Source organism: Plectropomus leopardus, chromosome 2, assembly GCF_008729295.1.
Source record: "Plectropomus leopardus isolate mb chromosome 2, YSFRI_Pleo_2.0, whole genome shotgun sequence".
NCBI lineage: Eukaryota > Metazoa > Chordata > Actinopteri > Perciformes > Serranidae > Plectropomus > Plectropomus leopardus.
The window spans coordinates 1,172,684-1,194,702 of NC_056464.1; the positions used below are offsets into that span (position 1 = coordinate 1,172,684).

Genomic DNA, 22,019 nt, shown 5'->3' on the forward strand with positions numbered 1-22,019 from the left:
GCAGTGAGAGTTGAAGGATGACTTAGAAAATGAGCGACAAGCCTTGCTGCATAGCTACAACTGTGTAGATTATTGTAAGCATGGTGTTTGCATGAAGCATCTTGCGGCACATGCAGTTCTGTAATGCCCTGCGCAGATGTCCATGTCCTTTCTGCTTTTCCTTGGAGTTCATTACAGCTCCTTAGCGAGGCCCTGAGAGCTCCGCAGCAAATGAGGAGAGATGAAAACCCTGAGAGTGTTGAGCAGTGGGACACAGGCTTCAAAAGCTTTCAAAGGGTTTATATTCCTGACGCCGTGCTCACTATATCTATGGAGCATCCAGCACTGAGCTTGAGATCAATTCTAAAAGCAGGTTTGTGGGGGGAGGTACAAAAATCTCACTCTATAGACTTATGCCAGGGGAGGAAGCAGATAGTGAAAGCCCTAATGAGTCATGTTTGTTCACCATGTTTATTGATTCTAATTAGCTGTGGAGATGAAGAGAGTACAAAGAATGAGTGCTAAACACTTGTGATTACAGTGAGGTCTTGAGCTGTCCCACTCTATTAACAAGTATTTGCCAAAGAACATGAAGAACAAGTGCACATCAGTTACGGTTGCCCAGGGAGTTGTGTTCTGAACGATGTTTGGGTCAAGCTGGAACTTACAATAGGAGGTAGGTGTGTAGATTGGATAATGAATTCAATTATGTTCAACCCCTGAGAGGCATGGAAGAAGTGACACACTGCTGCAGGTAAAATCACACTGTGAAGCAAGATGCTGCTGTACAGTGTAGCAGCTTTAGAAACAGATTATTGTACTTTTATATTTGGCAGACATAACATTAAATGTGTCAGCAGCAGGAAAAAGGTAACCGCAACAGACTAGAAAATGCATTTCCTGCAAAAAAATGAAGTGTTAATACTGACAGCTGTTTAGATGGTGCTTCCAGTCATTTGTAGTATGACTGAAATGTGTGTGTGTGTGTGTGTGTGTGTATCAGTCAAATGAATTGGTCATAAGTGCAGGTGCGGTATTGCCAGTGTGGTGCAAAAACAGTTGGGCAGATTTCCAATTTGCCAATCTAATCCTATGTTTGACCTTAAACAGATTTGATTTACTTTTTAAACTGATTAGAGGAGACATGGGTTAGTCCATTAAATACTAATACTAAAACTGTACCAATAAGACAACATTATGGATATGAAGCTGATTAAAGAGCTGTCTTTACTGGCTGCAGGTGTGTGTGCTGAACTTTCATCAGATGCTGTGTTTCTATTTATATCTAATGCTCACTGTGAATGTGCAGCAGTGGAAGAGGACCGGCTGATTCATGACATTAAAATGATTACTCAAATTAAAGCTCCTAAAGAGAGATCACCAGGAAGCTGAAAGTTTCTGCTGAGGTTTCTGCTGAGGTAAATGACCATCGCTACAAACAAGCTAGGCTTACGTTACTTGCTGTTTGCTATGTTTTATGCAATTTCCTGTAAATATCACAATGTAACACATGTGTTTTCTGATTAAAAAAAAGACATTAAAAATTTAGGTAGATAGAAAGTAGGCTACTCACCCATCTTTTAAGTGTTTGGGTCTCTGGTCTAATCTCTGATGCACAGCTGCTAGCTCTGTGGTTTGTTTACATGAGGAAACAGAATTTCACATTTAATGGATTCAGTGTGGACAGAGAGCTCAGATGGTATAGCATGCTATGTGATAGTTAGACGCTCGTTTTCTGTTAGGACACTGTGTCATTTTGTGCTACTCAGGACTGACTATTGAATCATATGGGACACCTGGTAAAATTATGGTAAATTGGTCCAGTCAGATATATGGCTTATTATCAAACCAGTTTGAAAATTTTCCTCAAAATTTTGGTTCTTGAAAACAGGCTAATGCAGCATGCTGGTTCACGGCCTAGAAGGGGCAGAACCCTTTTGAGTTTGTGCTGGTTTACTATTACTATTTGTCATCTTACTCTACAGCTTAGCTGGAATAAGCTAGAAACCTGAAACTTGGCCCTATAACTTGGAATGATGTGCAAATAGAAATAATACTTGAATTTGCCATATAGTGGTGCTGTAATTAATGCCCCAAGGTGCCTTTTTGGAAAGGCTCCGTCCCTCACACTATAAATCCAAATGACTTAAATTTGACACACATTTCCAGCTGGAATAAGCTAGAGATATTAATCTTGGCTGATAAGTGAAAGTTATGTGCTAATGCTTGACATCAAATTCAGTTCCAGTCAGCCTGATGGTGGCACTATAGTTAACAACCCAAAAAATGAAAATTTTGACAATCCACGCCCCTTACACTATCTAGTCTAAATGACTTTAAGTTTGACAGTCATCCACAACGCAATGTATTCTACAAAGGAGCCACTTGAGGATGACCACCATGATGGACTGTTGCTAGATCTTCTTTGAATTTTGACTCTGTCATAAATAATTTCAGACTACAAGCCTACTATAAATGAGCAAGATCAAATAACCATCAATCAACAAGACTTTGCTAAGGGCAGGACTTAGAAGGAAATAGGCTAAAACTCAAGTTGTTTTGGAGCAGTACAAAAAAATCAGTGAAATCAGTGAAGACATCCTGCACTAAGTTTTTAACATACCTGCCAGGTTTCATCAACATCTGATAAAGACTGAAAACAACTTTTAGTGTGGAACTATTGACATGCTACATACATTTGCAACAATGAAACAAGTGAGTGACTTGTCTCACTCTTGATTTAGACAAAATGAAGCCATCTGATGTAACTTTACTCTGCTTTTTGAAGCCTGATACCCCCTGGCAGCTGCTTCAGGCTTTGATTTATCAATGGAGTCAATTCCTTTTGTTGGCTGAGAAAGAGTATGAATCATTTATAGCTATATTTAGGTTAAAAGAACTCAATTGCACCTGTCCCCTGGTCATTTGTTGTCAGATGCTGTGGTCTTGACCTATGGTGAGTTGGAATAAGCAGAGGCATGAAACTTGGCCCAATAAGTGGAAGTGATGTGCAAATGCTTCCCGAGAAGTTCCAACTAAATGTGCGCTACAAAAAAGCCCCTTAGACCATAGAAGTCTGCATGCTAGATTTAATGCTAATTTGCATAATATGAAAAACAAATAATGAATATACCTTTTTAAAGAATGAAACTCTAACATAAATATGCAAGATTTGTCGAAAAAAATATTTTCATTACATGCTAGGGAATATGCCTACCAAATCAATTTTAGCCGTCAACAGGTAGTCAACATATACCACAAATGTGTACCTAAAAAATAGGTGGACAGATTTTTTTTCAACCAACTAATAGACCTTGTTAATCTTTGTGAAGCCCAAAACATGCTCACTCCTGCTTGCTTCTTTGATTTTGCAGTTGAGATGCAGGATCTCTGGTTGACCTGGTGGTCAAGATAGTTTTTTTTCAACCACTGTTTGCACTGTCTGAATGAACTTACCATCAGCTTTTGAGCCTACATGGACAAGAAGGCCTTTCAGCCATAAAAAAAAATAAAAATCAAACATTTACAATATTACATCAACAATTATGACAACTGTTTAACTCTATCAGCTGATGAAGATCATCATCAGCCCGTCTATCTGTTTTAAAAGAATCACAAAATCTCTGCGGGCTGGTTTTACAGTACGGAGCAGGAAGCGGGCCTTATCAGCTGCAGACCTTTAGAAAGTGGCTGCCAGCAACAAAGAGCTGGGCAGTGGGCTGGGAACTGGTTTATTTTCCATTAGTAACATCACTGAAAGCTCTGTTACTACTACTTAGTGGACCTTGTAGTGAGACTCTTTTCTTGACTGCTGCTTCCAAGGTCACAAATGAACCAAGAACCTCAACTATAAATTTATTATGGTCATATTAAGAACCTTATGCTGTGTTCAACAATGACTTGGGAAATATTATCAGTCTTACTCTTGAAAGCTGTACATTTATTATCAGGGGGTGCTTGGAGCTCAGAGGTAGAGCTGGTCTTCCTCTAATCAGAAGGTTAGCAGTTCGTTCCTCCAGTCAGCATGTCGAAGTATCCTTGGGCAAGATACTGAACCCCAAATTGCTCCCGATGCTGCATCATCGCAGTATGAGTGCGTATGAATGATTACTGAGTAGCAGGTGGCACCTTGTACAGTTGCCTCGGCCACCACTGTGTAAATGTATGTGTGAATAGGTGGATTGTGACATTTAGTGTGAAAGCACTTTGAGTGGTCAAAACGACAAGAAAAGTGCTATACAAGTACAGTCCATTTACCATTTACAATAAATTGGTGGCTGGAAGATTAGTTCTGTTCTGCATTGGTTGGTGGATGTGCTGTTCAGACTCACTAATGCACAGTTGTGCACCTCCTTAGTAATTTTTGTCTTTGTGGTCCATCACACAAAAAACAGCTCTGTTTCAGCATACTTCCAGGCTTTAGAAACACATAGTCATTTTGATATTGGAAAAACCTTCCACAGAAATTCCAGTCTGGGAAGACAATAAGTTCATTTTTCATTGTGCTCTGCTTCTCCATCTTATCTGGTGTTCTTTTTTTTTTTTTTTTAATCTTTTTGCACTTTATTAAAAGCTCAATGAAGGTAACTGCAGGCTTTCAAACCATTCCAACATCTGGTGTTTTTGTAGCTGTCTTCAGCCTTTATATTTGGCAATGTGGTCTCCCCCCCCAGTAGCGTGGTGTTCAGCGTGTGCTCCATTGGATGGTGTGGATGGTGTGAATTAGAGAGCTGGCAGTGATCAGAGTTGAGACTCATCTGTCAGACGGTCTGTAAACCTCAATATCAACTCCATTTCATTAATTTTCTTTGTGCACAGTTCAGAAAGACAGTTTGTTGTTGAAATTGATGTTACTATCTCCTTCTCCAGGGTTTCATCCATGTACACCCTCTCTACATCAGTGGACAACAAAATGAGCTGGTGTCACTGTCACAAATCACCTTGTACTTGAAATATCTAGCCTTGGAGCACACATTCAACAAAGAGCACACCTGGTCTGGTTTAAGTTTCATTCTGTTCTGTCTGCACTGCTGATATCACTGGCAGATAGTCTGTGCTGTCATCATCTTCCATTTTCATACATTTAAACTCACAGACAAAGTTTTGTTTTTGATGCACGGTACTGAAACACAGAGTGGCAATGATAGTGCTCACATACATGCTGATGTTGTAGAATTTGTAGCTAAATTGTGTGTTTGTCGTAGCCTGTGTTGACACTGACTTGATGCCTTAACATAGAGCTGATGGTATATTGGATGGCTGTCAATAGCCTTTTTGTCTGTTGGCATGCTGTTACTGCTTGTTTCGGGTGGTTCGTTCTCAAGGGTTTTGTTGTTATTAACCTGAGAGTGTGCTTGAAAAGAACTAGATAATGCAAAGTTTCACAAGGAGCTCAAAGGCCAAAAAGCCTGCCATCAAAGAGAATAGTGAATGGGAATCATAATGTGCACTTTTGTAAATTCTCTCCTCAGAGGCATCATGGGGTGGCTCTAGTGCAGAAAAGAGTGGCTCAAATAGTTGTGTGAAGAATGAAAATAATAGCTCAAGAAGACACTTGGCTATACAAGGTGTAAGGAGCTTATCTTTAATGAATATTTGCTTTTGGTATGTTTCACTTTCCACTTTCAGATGCCAGTTCTGATGTAAGAAAGTGTGGATGCAAGGGCTTTCTGACAATCCAACATGCACTCTGACTCATGGTGACGCCTTCTGCATCACTGAAAAGAAGGCAAGGGTATCACAAACAGCTACTAAATTGGGAAAAGTTCCTAAAAAGTTGTTCCCAAGTACTTATACACTCCTGGACAAAAGGCACTTCTACTGATACTTATGCAACATGAATGTATTCTAATGAAGCCAGCATTTTCAAATTCTTAACCATCCACTATTGATGATCAAGCTCCTGCAGTTTTACATTATGTAACTGCATGTTAACATTCTGTGCTCTTCACTCATGGCTAAAAGGGCAAGTGTGGGCTCACTTTACTTCATTTAATGAAAATGCTGCTAAATGAAATATATGTAAAAAGGTAATTGTGTGTTCAGGGGATAACATTAACAACCTCATGAAACACAGTGTGAAACATTGCAGCATGTTTAACTGCTTTAGCAAAGCAGCTTCTGCTGTTACGCCCTCAGTTCAGCCTCCTGCCTCTGATTCTGGTGGAATTTGACACTAAATATTACTCCCGATTCTGCTTCATCAAAGTGTGAGTACGTGTTACTGAGTAGCAGGTGGGACTATGTACGGTAGCCTTGGCCACCAGTATGTAAATGTGTGTATGAATGGGTGAATGTGACATGTAGTGTGAAAGTGCTTTGAGTGGTCAGAAACACAAGAAAAGCACTACTACAAGTGCAGTCTATTTACTTGAAAACTGGGCTGCACAGTGGTGTGGTGGTTGGCACTGACGCCTCACAGCAAGAGGGTCCCCGGTTAGAAACCAGGTTGGGGCGAGGCTCAGGCCATGTTGAGGGGGCCCTTCTGTGCAGAGTTTACATGTTCTCCTCATGTCAGCATTGGATCTCTCTGGGTTCTCCCGCTTCCTTCCACAGTCCAAAGACATGGAGGTCAGGTTAATTGGTGACTCTAAATGGCCCAAAGGTGTGAATGTGAGCATGAATGGTTGTCTGTCTATATGTGTCAGCCCTGCAATAGTCTGGTGACCTGTTTAGGGTGTACCCTGCCTCTTGCCCAATGACAGCTGTGATAGGCTCCAGCACCCCATGACTCTTTCGAGGAGAAGTGGTTACAGACAATGAATGAATGAAAAAGTAGCCCTACATTTCTATATGAATCAACACCAGGACAACTTCCAATGAATAGTGCCATAGTATTTGTGTCACATGGGTTTCACATCTTTAGGAGACTAGCAGCAGGCCTGTCTGAGTCTGTTCAGTCCCATGTAAGAAGTGAACCTGAGCACAGATTATGACAGATTTTTCTGTCCCACAGTCAAAATAGTTATTATTGGACATCATCATCATCAAACATTCTGACACTAAGATGGCATTTTTTTCAGAAGACTGCAATTGTGCAAATTATGTTGGTCGACACGTCTGTTTCTCAGCAACATACTCAGATGTTAACAACAACATCAGATATTTACCCTCTGAACTGCAATGGGAATGGTGGTATGCCAGTACCCATATTGGTGTTTTTGCTAATTGTGACGTGAGTTGTTGGAATATCTTCAAATGTGTAATATCACTAAAATCCTCAAAACCTTAGCTAAAAGGTTGTGTTAGTCAATAAACCATAATAACTTATATAAGTATTGAAATGCTGTCATAAAAAATAATCCTACAACATTTGGACATGTTTTTTTTTTTTTTAAATCTGATTTATTTTTTAAAATTATTATTGTTATATTTAGGAATTAAGTAGTTTGTGAAGATAACGACTCAAATACCCCTGTAATGCTAAATCCCTAAACCAGAGTTTTCTTCCTCAGCTTGAAAAGTTCTTTGTCCAACAGGTTTTTCAGCCATGTGTTCTTGTTCAGGATGTGCGTCTCTGGCTCTCAGTAGTGAAAGAGTGTAGAAACAAGGCATTAGTGGCTTATTGTTTTCCAGTCTGCATTAATGCCTAAACAGAACTATGTGCATATTGACAATGCACATAGTTCTGTTTACATTATATCTGCATTGAGAACCAGGTTTCGGACAGTTTCTGTAAGACTGTGTTGAACAGGTAGCCTTTTTGATGATTATTCCTTAGATTTTGTTTTGTATGCCTGTTCATGTTTCAGTATATGTTCAGTTGGGAGTAGGAAGCTTAAGTCTTTAAAATTCAAGGTAAAAAAAAACGAAACAAGTGTGCTGTCAGTTTCTGACCTCATCAAGATAAACTAAGAAATGATCAGCAGTTTTTCTCCTTGTCTTTCAGGGCTTTTCTTTGTGTCTGTTTGGAGACAAAAACCCTGCTGTTCCTCCAAAGTTGCTTAATTCTGTCCACGAACTGCCTGATGCAACAAAATATTAATTTGCCTCTGGCTCACGTTGGTATTATTTTGTGCTGAGATGCATAGTGAGTGGCTGGTTTACTCAACCCAACATACCCTTGACAAATGGCTGCGCTGCTTTGCCTGTGAAGTGGAATGGGAGTGGCATTGTGTGCATGCGTGTGTACGTGCATCTGCGCACGCGCTCGTGTGTGTGTGTGTGTGTGTGTGTGCGTGTGCCTGCATATGTATGTGCGTGCGTGCGTGTGTGTGATCAGCATGCAGGCAGTGTAAGGGCAAAGTTAGCCTCACACCACTCAGTCGACTGTGCCTTCATTTCATCTCGACACTCTTTGATGTCGACTGGCTCACTGATGTATCCATCCCCTCCCAAAAAGTAGCCCTACATCATTAAACTTGTCAGTGGCTTATGTTTCCTTTCTGTACTTTCTCTACGTCTGTTGCACCAACACGTGTCATCTATGCATTTAAAAAAATCATCATTAGCAGCCTGCTCTGAGATTTTTAAATCACTCACAATAACAAAGTGTGATTGCGATTTAGTTGTCTGTGCACCCACAGTGCCTGATTATGCAGCCACTGCCTCTCTCCAGTCATGGAAGCTGCTATTGTTTTGTTTGCAATTAAAATCATGTTCAATTTTCTCCATGGTGCCGGAGCTGAAAAAAGTTGTGGATGGTTCCTTGCATCTGTGTGATTGTTTGGGATTGTGACGCAGCATTCAGCACATTCAGCTGGAGATTTATAAATAACCACAATGCCTGTCATTGGAGCTGGGGGAATATTTATAGTTTCCGTGAATACTCTGCCCCAGTTGCATTCATTTCAACACAGGCAGGCGTCAGCACAAGCATATTCTCCTTCAGCAGAGAGGCTGGCCTTTGCTAAGCACATCTTGAGCTTGGGTAAATTACATCACGTGTGTTTTCTTTACCATTCTTATTTTCTTGCTATTCCTGACAGGACTTATGGGTTTGGAGTGATACTACTGCATTTTAGTCTAAGCAGTGGGGAAATGACAAACTACTTTAAAGAGGCAGACCACAAATTGGACATGTCAACACCAGTTTATAAGGAGTTCTACTCTAAAGTCATAAGGAGTTCTGCTTTCATCAATCAAACCAGTGTGCTCAGGGCTCAAAGTTTGAAATACTACTGAAAGGCATCAGAGTGCAGCACAAGAAAAGTGATGTCAATTCTACGTTTCAAAGGCTTAATGTTCAAAATCTCATAGCCTACCCTCTATGAAAAAAGACGAGTTGACACTTAATCAGAGCAGCTGTGACTCAGAGGTAGAGCTGGTTGTCCACTAATCAGAGGGATGGCAGTTTGATCCCCGGCTTCTCTAGTTAACATGTCAAAGTTAACTAAAGTTAACTAAAGTTAACTAAATTGGTTATGGCTGCCCTCAGTGTGTGAAAACTGAGTAGCAGGTGGCACCTTGCAAAGAAGCCTCGACTACCAGTTTGTGAGTGTGTTTGTATGAATGTGACTGGTACTGCGAAAGCGCTTGGGTGTTTAAAATAATAAGAAAGCGGTATACAAGTGCAGGTCCATTTACAACAAAGAACAAAGAGAAGCAGTGATGTGGAAGATTCCATAAAATTGTTTGAGCTGTGCTGAGAGTAAAGTAACTAATTACTTCTGCCATCAATTGAATAATGTGTAATGATAACATTTTCCAAAAACATGGTATTTACACTTCTGACGAATGACGCTATTAAGTGGCATTATGGCATTATGAGCCCAACAAAAAGCAAAGAGCTGGAGCTATTTTAGGGACTCAGCAACTGCTTTTTCAGTTTTGAGCGTTCTTTTCAAAATCTGTCTCTTGCAAGTTCCCCAACTTGATGGCAGTGCAATATTAAATTATAAGAGTGCCCCCTAATGTTCTGTATTGTTTAGTAATTATGTTGCACATGGTCACTGCAGCTTAGTAAGACTCTAATACCCCAGCAGCACAGCTTTACCACACACAAGGAGACCCTCATTCCCTAAACCTGCTTCTTCTAAAAGCATGAAAATTAGATTTTGTGTAACCACAAACAAGTTTCATGCCTTTCAATTTAAAAAACTTCCTGTGGCTACTAACCAAAGTATTCCTCTCTCTCGGCCAGGGGAGATAACGAGATGATGATGGGTCTGAGCATGCAGATCTGTTCCTGCCAAAGACTTTACAGTGAGGTGAGCCAGCTGTCAAGGCCTCCATGCACGCTCTGCTGAGTCCTGATCAGGACCACCCACTCAACTGAAGCAGTGTCTTCTAGCTTCCACCCTTCACATCACAGAGGGTCACTGTACTGGCACGACAATATCACCTCATGTCCTCCTGCATTCATTTTATTTCACTTTAGAGTCCCTGTTTTTCCATCAGGTTAAAATAAAGGATGTGTTTGTATAACAGATGATTGCTGTGTTGCAGCTGCATCATCATTATCTCCCCACATCCTCACTAGAACAAAAAAAAGCTGCTTTGTTAGGCTCTTAAAGTAAGAGAAACTAATGAGCATCCTAATGGGTTTGTTTGTGTTATCTCAATTATTGTCTCCTGTATGTATGGGAGCAAGCTTACGTACGACGTGCAGGGACTGAGCAGACTATAGAGCTACTTCCCCTGGGCTAACGCCACCAGTGATGGGAGGAAGGCAGCAGGGAAGGAGTGCTAATTCATCACTATCATGGGCCTGCTGCCTTGAAAAGGCAGTTAATTAACTTTCCATAGGCCGTGAGAGAAGGCATGAGCATGTGCAAGCTCGGCCGACAGCCCCATGATGCAGCCTGTGGAGCGTGGATATGTGAGGTCCAATCCTCAGCCCTGCTGGGGGGCTGAAGTCACCGGCAGGAACCACACTGTGAGTTTCTGGAGGACAAATTGCTGCTCCGTCAGTTCAGAGCTGGATCCACATACATAAATGCCCAGATTATTTACATAATGGCTCCTTCTGTGCCAACTGTTAGGCCTATAAAAATGTTTTTCTGCAGTGAATGAAAGCTATGTTTCTCTTTGTTTCTAAACCACACTCCACAGGCACCATTAAGACTGCTTTTCATTGCACCTCAGTATATTCATCTGTGCACACCATCAGCTTGGCTATGTAGTGTTTGTCCTTGTGTAGAAGACTGGCTTGAGGCCATGTGAACCTGAGTTCTTCATTGTTGATTATTTGGTTGTTCTATGACATCTGTGCTTTAGTCTTGTCTTTTTCATCAGAAAAGAATCATTTAACCCACAAACTCTCAAATAGAGGCCAGGGCCCAGTGTTTTCACTCATCTGGAGAGAAAACTAGGCCCTTTGATGAAAAAGGATCACATTATAGACAAAACTGTATCCTAATCTACCCATTTATTTCTTGTTTTTAGTGAACTTTGTTATATTTTTGTCAGATGTCTCTTTGGCTTGACCATAGACTGCGGGGCCAGCCCTGTAAACATGAAAGACTGTACAGTGTTTCCCACAAAATGACATTTTATGTATGGTGGTAGCCGTCGGTGGTAGCTGTTTTTTATTTATGTTTTGGCATCTTTTTTTTCAGCAATATATTTTATTTCAGTCGGCCATCACATTTTTTTTCTTTTTCCTGCAATCTGTTTATTGAATTTTTCTCAATAGAGTGGTGAAGTAATGAATCCTAAACCACGGAAGTCCGTTAGCCTTTTAGCACTTCCGGTTCCCTCGTCCAAAAGTCTATGTTTTTTTTGGAATGGGTTTTTGGTAAAATGCCTTAAATAAGGTCTGTTGTTAACACAGGCTAAAGATATTTAGATGTTTTGTTCACTCTGCTGCTCTGAGCTGATCTTTCCAACAGATATACTGGTTTTTACTCAGTCAGTAATTCCAGTCTGACAGCTTTGCACTGTTTCTGTCCTAGAAAGCTAACTGTCCCTCAAAAATGCTTCACATTGCATGACGTCAAGCACATTAAAGGTCATAATCCTTTCCTGGTGGGTTTTTAGTGTCAAATGTCTTCAGGACATGCTGAGTTGAATTAAAGGTAGCATCACACTGCCGATAAAATGGCTTAGGAGAAGTGAGTGAATGAAAACAGTAATTACTCAAAAAGACAAACCCAGAAGAGTGGGGAATTTGATGATATTGCTCCTTTGTTGTTCTGATGAAGAAGTGCTTTGACAATGTGCATTTTTCTGAATTTACCACTTCAAGTCATCCAGTACAAATCATCCCTTAGCTTTTTATTTGTCCAAAAAGTAATTATTGTTGAACTCTGTTAAAATCCTTGGAGTTTAATTCTAATAGCAACCGCTTTATTGAAGCCAATTTGTCTTCAACCATGACATAAAAAATGACCAAGGAGTGCAGGGATGAGCCAGTGTCAAGCTGTTGTCAAGCACCGTAAATGAGGAGTCAAAAGAATAATGGTCGAAGTCTTCTGAGTATAGCCCCGCAGTTTGTTTTTCCTTCACTCCACTCTACTCGTAAAACCTCGGCTCAACAGGTTTGTCGGGATGAGTACACATGTGGACTTAAAATGACACTTTATTCAGGTACTTACATGGGTCTCTAGTGATTGGTGAGGGAAAAAGTAATCCCTTCCCCATGAAAATCAGTTGGAGTGGACACAATGTCAGACTGAAGATGGAAACGGAGTGTAACGATTTGACAGTTCTGTCTGTTAGGCAAGAAAGTCATACATCCACTCAGACAGACTGCTGAATGAAATGCTGACTGAAGGATTACATTGAAATTAGAGATGCTAGTGACATAAAGGCTAACCCAGACATGAGCTGCACGACCGTGACAACGGCTGTCCTTTAACCTCTTTAGCTGTGCGATGTAGTACCACTGATTTAGAGCCACGACCAAAGATCAATCGAACTGGTGGCCAAAGCTCGGTTGATACTATTTCTGATGTATTGTTGTGGGCAGGTCTGAAAACAAACCTTGTGCGGCCTGTTTGACTCCCTACTGCTTGCTGTGCAGGTGCTGTGGTGGCAGATGCTGCTATAATAACCCTCCCTGCATCTGCATCTCCCAGCAGAGCAGTATAGAACTTCCAGTGAACAGAGGCTGCTGAGGGCTGATGAAGGTTGTGAAGTCGATGACCTTGTTTAAACCTTTTTGTTGACTCTCAACATGTGATTTTGTCTGTTAAATAGCCGCTCATGTAAACAGAGTCTTAAGTTACTTATGCTAAGTCCTGCTCTTTTGTCATTTTTTACACTCACTCAAAAAGAGTCCAATTTCCTGTACAGTGCAGTATCACTGGAGATCCCAATTGTAGCATTGTTCTATATTTCAAAAATTGACACGTTCCAATGAATAACTCATTTGTTGATAGCATCACTAACTTCATAGGCACACTCACAGGAGATGACAGTGAGAGGAGAGATTAGGTTTGAGTGTGTTTCTCCCCCAAATGACCCTCCTGTCTGTGCAGATATGTGCTTGATGGAATTAGTCTCTATCACATCATAATTGTGATTACCTTTTTTCAGTTATGCAGCTCCCAACTCTGTCTGGCCTCCTCCTCCCCTCTCTCTCTCTCTCTCTCTCTCTCTCTCTCTCTCTTTCTCTAAATGTCAATTTCAATTCAGTTTGCTTTATTGGCATGAATGTTTGTCAAAACAATATTGCCAAAGCCTCAGATACAATTAAATGATGATATAAATAAATACCAATAAGTGAGAGGTGCAGGAGAAATGAGTCATGTCAGGTTGTTGTTGTTCAGGTTGTCCCGTAGGCTTTGACATGCGACAACATACCTGCTTCTATGACACAGACATTGTTTTCCCCCAGGAGATACTGTATTTTTGTCTGGTCAGTGAAAGCATCAAAATCTTGGCATTTACATTTAATTTGTGTGATTTGTTCTAATATCATCATATGTAGCAGGAAATGTGTCTCTGCCTCCACCTCTCTTTCTCTCTCTCTCTCTCTGTCTGTGATGTGCAGAAGTCAATCGATGGTGACTATGGCTCTGCCAGATACTTTTTCTGCACTCCTTGGGAGGTCTCAGTGTTGAAATAGGCTCTTTGGGCCAGGGCTTGGCGCTGCTCAGAAATGTGCGGGTGTTTGCAGAGCGAGCTGCGCCGCTGGCCAGCTGCAGAAGTGGTTGAAGCAGCAGCAGTGACACTGATCCCTCTGCATTCTCTTCAGTAGCCTGAACAGATGACACAGAAACTGCTCCACATCAAAAGAGCACAATGAAATCAAACACCGCAATGTGTTGCTTACAAGACTTTAACAAATATGCACCTGGTGTTACCAGATAAATCACTTTTCATCCCATTAAAATTAATAAACCACCTCAAATGGTTGGATTTTTCCTCAATGCTGACAATTAAGGAAATAATTAACAGAGATTATGATGTGGAGGGGTTCACAACTTTTGTTCTGTTTTCTGCTCTCAGTTTTTTACATTGCTGCAGTAGGAAAAAGCTATTTTCCCTTTGTTGTCTGAAACGTCATTTCATTCTTACTTGTAAGTAGACTTGTAGAGTACTGCTATTATGAGTGCAGTCTTTTATGGATGTTTGTTTAAATGACTGGAAAAGATACCTTTTAAAATTCAATTTTACTGTTCATGATAATGCTGACAATAGGGATGGAGCTGCACCCAGACTGGCTTGTGTCCATGTTGTAATTGATCTCCTTTTATTTATGCATTAATGAGTCGCTCTTGGCAAATTTTTTTTGTTTGAAGTTAGGCATAGAAAACTCCCCTCAGCAAGTCAGCATCACCCAAAGTTCCAGGACTTTTCATTTCCCCGGCTGTCTGGAAGCAGTTTGTAATTTGAGATTAGGTGCCATCTGGGAAGGGCGATGGTGAAATGTAATCCCGGAGTATTCACTTATTCAGTTTCAGCACAGCTCATATTGGATTTTTCTACAGGCATGGCGTGCTAGGCTATTCACTGTGATGCTGGGGGACAGCCAGAGATTGTCCAAATGCACAGTGACATTTGCTGCTGTTGAATGTGGTTAGCATCAACAACAGAGCCTCTGTCCTTCTCTAAACATGGTGTGTAACATGTATGAAGTCCAACAGGTGGTCAGCTTGATATATAGAAAAAAAGCCTCTAATGTCCCCTCTCTTCACTCAATCTACATTCAATCTCAGAACAATGTTTTTGCACTGATTAGAAAGCTTGTGTTCCTTTAGAGTGGTCCTTAGCTGCGCCCCTGCCAGTTCTTCCCTTGAGAGGAATTGGCTGGGAATCAAGTGATCTGTAACTCTCAGCAATTGTGCAACACAGTCACATCGAGCAAATCAAGTGGAATGGCAGCATCCGGTCAATTTCCAAATAAACATCCTGTAATTACAAATATAAATATAAATATATATACAATTTGAGGATTAATGTATTTAGAACAACAAAAACACAATCCTAAATCTTTGTCAAAATCCATGTCAGACAGAATTGTTTAAAGTGTTATGATATGCTACTAGATGGCATCAGTTTGAAATGCCGCTAGTAACGCCGCAATATAAGGAGCAAGAACGCCATAGGGCGGGCAAAAGGGGCAATGGGTGGGTCCAACAAACCTCGGACTTCCTCATGCGGGAGTGTCGCCTGTGTTTGCTTCGCATCTGAATATGATGTTTTCTTTCTACACTATATGCCTTTTGTGCCTAATCCTAACCATCCATGATCTTGTTGCCCAATTCTAAGCATGTGCTTTTGTTGATACCCCAGCGTTGGTTGCCATGTGCTGTTGTTGTCTCAGTATAACCACATGCAGCTTCCTCCAACCAACCAGCTGTTGTATGAAAGAGGACAGTGTAAAATCAAGTCACAGCTGGAAGCTAAGTTTAAAGATTTTTAGAAGATATCAAAAAGGCAAAAGCACAGCAACTATATTTTTACTCTTTCCCAGCGAAATTGGACCCACTAAAATATAGACTGCTTTCCCATTGCCAGATACTGGAGCTGTGTGCAGAGCTCTATAGCAGACAAGCATTTCTGTTTGTTTTTTTTTGTTTATTTTGTTATTATTATTATTATTATCTCCCACGCCATCCACCAATCCCGGCTCCGTTCCAGACCTGTCCATGGTGCCTGCCGAATATGTCGACTACAGCGAGGTGTTCAATAAAGCCAGGGCCACCTCTCTGCCTCCGCACCGAGCTTATGACTGCGCCATCGACCTCTTGCCTGGCTCAGTCCCACCAAAGGCCGTCTCTACTCCCTGTCTGCACCAGAAAGAGAGGCCATGGAGACTTATATTAAAGACTCGTTGGCCGCCGGAATCATCCGGCCCTCCTCGTCTCCTGCAGGGGCCGGATTCTTCTTCGTGGGAAAGAAAGATGGTTCTCTTCGACCCTGCATCGACTACCGGGGCCTGAACGAGATCACCATTAAAAATCGTTATCCTCTTCCTCTCATCGCCTCGGCTTTTGAACTGCTGCAAGATGCCACGATCTTCACCAAGCTGGATCTACGCAACGCCTACCATCTGGTTCGAATCCGAGAGGAAGACGAATGGAAAACGGCATTCAATACTCCCACGGGTCACTACGAGTATTTGGTGATGCCGTTCGGACTCACTAATGCCCCAGCTGTCTTCCAAGCCCTAATCAACGACGTTCTCAGGGACTTGTTGAATAAATACGTCTTCGTCTACCTAGACGACATCCTGATCTTCTCTTGTTCCAAAGAGGAGCACATCTACCATGTCCAGACGGTCCTGCAGCTCCTATTAAAGAATTCCCTGTTTGTAAAGACAGAGAAGTGCGAATTCCACGCCAGTTCTGTTTCCTTCCTTGGCTACATCATCGGACACAACTGTATGGAAATGGATCCTGCCAAGGTCTCCGCTGTTTCCTCCTGGCCCGTTCCCGACTCCCGCAAGCAGCTGCAGCGATTCCTGGGGTTCGCCAATTTCTACCGCATTCGTGGTTACAGCACGGTGGCGGCTCCTCTCTCTGCCCTCACCTCGTCCAAAGTGCCATTCCGATGGTCCCCAGCTGCTAACGAGGCCTTCCAAGACCTAAAGAGACGCTTCAGTTCGGCACCCATTCTCCTCATTCCCGCCGAGAGACAGTTTGTGGTGGAGGTCGACGCCTCGGATGTGGGGGTAGGGGCCGTCCTCTCTCAACGCTCGGCGGAGGACGAAAAGCTGCACCCCTGCGCCTTTTTCTCCCGGCGCCTTTCCCCTGCAGAGAGGAACTATGACATTGGCAACCGCGAGTTATTAGCGGTCAAACTGGCGTTGGAAGAGTGGCGCCATTGGCTGGAGGGCACCACTGTTCCCTTCTTGGTATGGACGGATCACAAAAACCTGGAGTACATTAGATCTGCCAAAAGACTGAATTCCCGCCAGGCTCGTTGGGCCTTGTTCTTCACTCGTTTCTCGTTTACCCTCTCCTATCGCCCCGGCTCCCGTAACGTCAAGCCCGACGCACTGTCCCGACAGTTCCTGGAGGAGGAGGGGGACTCGTCTCATCCTGACAACATTCTTCCCTCCTCTCATCTCCTGGCAGCTCTCACCTGGGCGATAGAGGAGCGGATAAAGTCTGCGTTGGAGGACCACCCGGGCCCCAGTTCATGCCCTCAGGGTCGTCTGTTCGTTCCCCAAGACTTCAGGTCCGAGGTCCTGCAGTGGGCCCATGCTTCCCGCCTGACCTGTCATCCAGGAGTTTCCCGCACCAAGGAGGTCCTGCAAAGGCGGTTTTGGTGGGCCACCCTAGACGAGGACACGAAGAACTTTGTCAATGCCTGCCCAGTTTGTAATCAGAGTAAGACCTCCCGCCAAGCCCTTGCTGGCTTCCTGCACCCACTCCCTGTACCTCATCGGCCCTGGTCTCACATATCTCTGGACTTTGTTACCGGTCTGCCACTGTCAGAAGGAAACTCTGCCACCCTGACAGTGGTAGACCGGTTCAGCAAGATGGCACACTTTGTGCCGTTACCCAAGCTACCCTCTGCCAAGGAAACCGCTGAACTAATGCTCCTGCATGTCTTCCGACTGCACGGCTTCCCGACGGATGTGGTTTCCGATCGGGGTCCTCAGTTCACCTCGGCATTTTGGAAAGAATTCTGTCGGCTCCTGGGGGCATCCACCAGTCTATCTTCAGGGTACCACCCACAGTCTAACGGTCAGTCGGAGCGGCTGAACCAAGAGATGGAGACAGCGCTGCGGTCTATGGCCTCCAACCAGCCCACCTCCTGGTCGTCACAGCTTTTGTGGGTGGAGTACGCACACAACACCCTGGTCAGTTCTGCCACCGGGCTCTCACCATTTCAGTGTGCGTACGGCTTCTAGCCTCCCTTGTTTCCTGACCAGGAAAAAGAGACTGCTTACCCGTCAGTAGAGACTTTCATCCGCCGTTGTAAGCGCACCTGGTCCCGAGCTCGGTCTGCACTCCTGCGGACCATCGCTCGCTACGCCTCCACGGCCAACCGTCGCCGCTCCCAGGCTCCTCCGTACCGGGTTGGACAAAGAGTTTGGCTGTCCACCAAGGATCTTCCCCTGAGGGTGGAGTCCCGAAAGCTGGCCCCCAAATATGTTGGTCCATTTCCTGTTGAACAGGTCGTCAACCCGGTGGCGATCTGCCTGCGCGGCAGATTTTGGATGGCCAGTTGATGAAGGAGTTCCACCGCCTGAATCCCGATCAGCCCTCCCGTGTTGTCCGGAGACGGTGTTCCTCCGCCTCTGTTCCTGCTCCCCCTTCTCCGGTTCCTGGGACGTCCGGGCTGGGTTCCTGCTCGGGGGCTTCTGCGTCACAGCTGGTGGATGGTCCTCCCTCCGGTGATGACAACGCGGGTTCCGGCGTGTCGGAGGAATTCTGACCCTCCTCCTGGCCCCCTCCGCCTGCCCGGCTTCTGTGGACCTGTGTTGGGACGTTATGGGCCGTCCCTTGAGGGGGGGGTTCTGTCATGGACCTGCTGTTTCTCCTCCTTACCTGCTGCCAGTAGTTTTCCACTCACCCTCCCTCTGCTCTGCTCTACCTGCTAGCCACGCCCACTGCTACAGCCTGCTCTCCCCTCAGCTGCAGCTCATCATCAATCAGTGCAGTATATAAGACACTCCAGCTCACTCACTCGCTGCCAGATTGTTCCTCTGCACTATGCATGTCTTTCCAGCGTTTTCCTACCAGATCTCCCGTTGCCGACTCTGCCTGTTCCTGACCTGCTCTCCTCGCCTGACTCCCCGTGAACCTACCTGCCTTTTGTCCTCGACCACGTGTTCAGTTTCGGCGTTCCGGAAATCTGACGGCTCTCCTGGTAAAGACTCCTTCGCTCGGCTTTGACACATCTTCTGCCTGATCCCTGTCGGTGCTGTTACCTCCGCGGACGGACTTCCTGGACTTCCTGGTTACCGAACTCCTGCCTGCTCCCGACCATTCCTCTGCTCGATCCCTGTCGGCGTTCCAGCACGTGTCGACGGCTCGTGGAGCTACGGGGTTTCCTCCTCGCCAGCCACAGTGGGTACAAGCTCCGTTTCTTCGCTTCGTGGGAGACCCAGAGACATTGCTAGGGCTGCCTGCCCGAAGAACGAACTCACTGCCTGTAAGCTGAGCGTTATTTGTGTTGGTCTTAATAAAAGTTATTACCAACTGAACGAGCGTTTTGGTGTACTGCATCTGGGTCCTAAAACCACCCGTTACACATACATTCATCACTGCTTTCAGCCTGAGGCACAGTGGAGCTGTGTTTATTACACTGTAAGATAAACTGCAGCTTTTTTCCTGAGCAGCAGGAGCAGCAGTTTCTTTTCACATCCTACAGTGATTTAGTATTAAATATGATGAAAATATCCCACATGCAAATATGACACAGTTGTGCTGGTTTGATATTTGACTGAATGCAAAATGTCACCTTGAATTCTTCATACAAACTTGACTGCTGAAGTGGTTTTACTGTCTGGGTGTGTTTGCTCCAAAAAACCATCTGTGCAGACATCCTCAGCTGTAAGCTCACCATCAACAATGTAGATACTGCACAGACATTAGCTGTTAGCTAACTATTAATTATCACTATTGCTATTGTTCAGGTGTCTTGTAATTAGGAAGCCTTGATAGTCTGAAAATTGTTCAATTGATCCACAAGTTGGTTTCTAAACAGCACTTTCCCAAACAGAGGCACATGGCTAATTATCATGCAGAATGAGTTATCAGACCTTTCAACTATGGCATGACCGGACGTTTGTTCTGAATTCTTATAATTGTGTACACAGGTTATCATACAAAGTATGAACATGCACTCACTGAGAGCACTGGCTGGTGAAACATCCCTGAGCTCAGTGAAGCACACACTGCTCCATAGGCTTAGGTGGTATTTCTGTTTTTATACCTTTGTGACATTTTATCAGGGTATACGACATTTGTGTGTGTGTGTGTGTTTGTTTGTGTGTGTGTGTGTGTGTGAGAGAGAGAGAGAGAGAGAGAAAGAAAGAAAAACTAACCCCACCATAACAGGCTCAAGTTTAAAATATTGCACAAAGCATTATTTCTAATAGAGAGAGCAGCTGCATGAGCTATATCAGGGCGCACTGTCCTGATTTTCCTACAGGTTTTGTAAAAATGACTTAAGTGAAGACAGAAACAATACAGTGTGGAGAACAATGGAGAAAAGTTAATTTTCTGCATCTCTGCACTCCTGGAGCTGAGTGAAATATCTCAAACATGGCAGAAAATATCAGAGAAGATGGAGATAATTCTGGGTTACAGACCGGGTTAAAGAGATTCTCATGCAGTCCCTAGAATCATCACGCATTGTGAATTAATTGTCAGAGCAGATTTCCCAGTTTCAGGGTTTTGCTGTATATTTTGATTGTGGCTGCTGATTTTTTTTTTTTATTGTTTTAGTTTTTTTTTGTTTTTTTTTTACTTTGATTAATGATTTGTGTACAAAATGTCAGAATATATAAAAAAAAATGTCTATATCTTCCAAGAACCCAACGTGACGTCTTCAGAAATTCAGGATATATTCAATATTCAAATTATGATGATATACAACTGGCAAAAAAAGCAATCATTACCTTTGAGGAGTTGGCACCAGCAGATGTTAAGGATTTTTCCATGATTTTCTTTGTGGATTGACTATTGAAAATGTTGGTAATTGATTTATTGACTAATTGCTCCAGCAGCAATCATTTTAAACCAGAAGTTGAGGTCTTTTAATGTCATTGCTCTCCAAAATCTGGTTTACATCAACAATATAGTTGCCATGGGGACCTATAGTGGGGAATAGAATCAAAAACACATATTGTGTATATATAAAATATAGATTTTATACCATATGACTTAAGTTACATAATGATGTGACCACGGATGGGAAGTATATAGACTGCTCGATGCTGACAAGAAAAAGAAGCCTGCACATTCTGCTCCATTCTCACCCCCCAGACACAGCAGACTGCCTGTGATGCCTGAGGTGGCTGCAGGTGTTGTTGAGCAGTTGTATATGTGCAAATGAAAGCTTGATTGTTGCCGTCAGAGTAACTGAAAGAACCTAGCTTGAAGGCAAATCAGTGTGGATACATGTCCATAGTGAAACCAGGGTTAATGGCATTAATGCTATTTGCCCTTTGTAGGAAAAGGTCAGTGTGTCAGTGTTCAGGCTGGGTGGCTGCAGCAGCATGCATGCACTGTGCTGAAGCTGTATGAACTCAAACCTCCTGCAGCTGCAGTTGTATTTTGACATCATAAAGCTTTGTCATATCTGTGTTGTTGATGTCATCTGCTTTGTGTTGAATCTAATGAGAATGTTTGATTGTTTTCCAGAAGGGGGGAAAAGTTTGAAACAGCTTTTCCTCCAAACTCAACTCCTAGAGTGCAGTTTACACTATATGATATTGGGCTGTCTCAGACGAAAGATGACTGATATCATCCGGTCATACGTTACACACTGTGAGAAGTTCAAGGACAGCCATTGTTACAGTCTTGTGATCAAAGACAGCCTGGGATAAAATTCTGACAGTATCAGAAATTTAGGATGACCAACTCACTGTGTGACTGCTGTCACGTCTTGTGTCTACCAACCAACCAATAGAATGCTGCATGAAATGACGCACTGATCATCCATACTGCTAAATGCCAAATCTAACTAGATGCTACTACTTGCTTTGAGCTCTTGTTGCAAAATTGGCATGCCAAGTTGGCTTCTTCTCC

At 43.2% G+C, this 22,019-nt stretch overlaps 1 protein-coding gene across 3 annotated transcripts in view; it reads left to right on the forward strand.

Moving 5' to 3' along the window:
* Positions 1 to 22,019, forward strand: part of iqsec1b (IQ motif and Sec7 domain ArfGEF 1b) — a 268,783-nt gene that overhangs the window by 85,058 nt on the left and 161,706 nt on the right. The window lies entirely within an intron of this gene.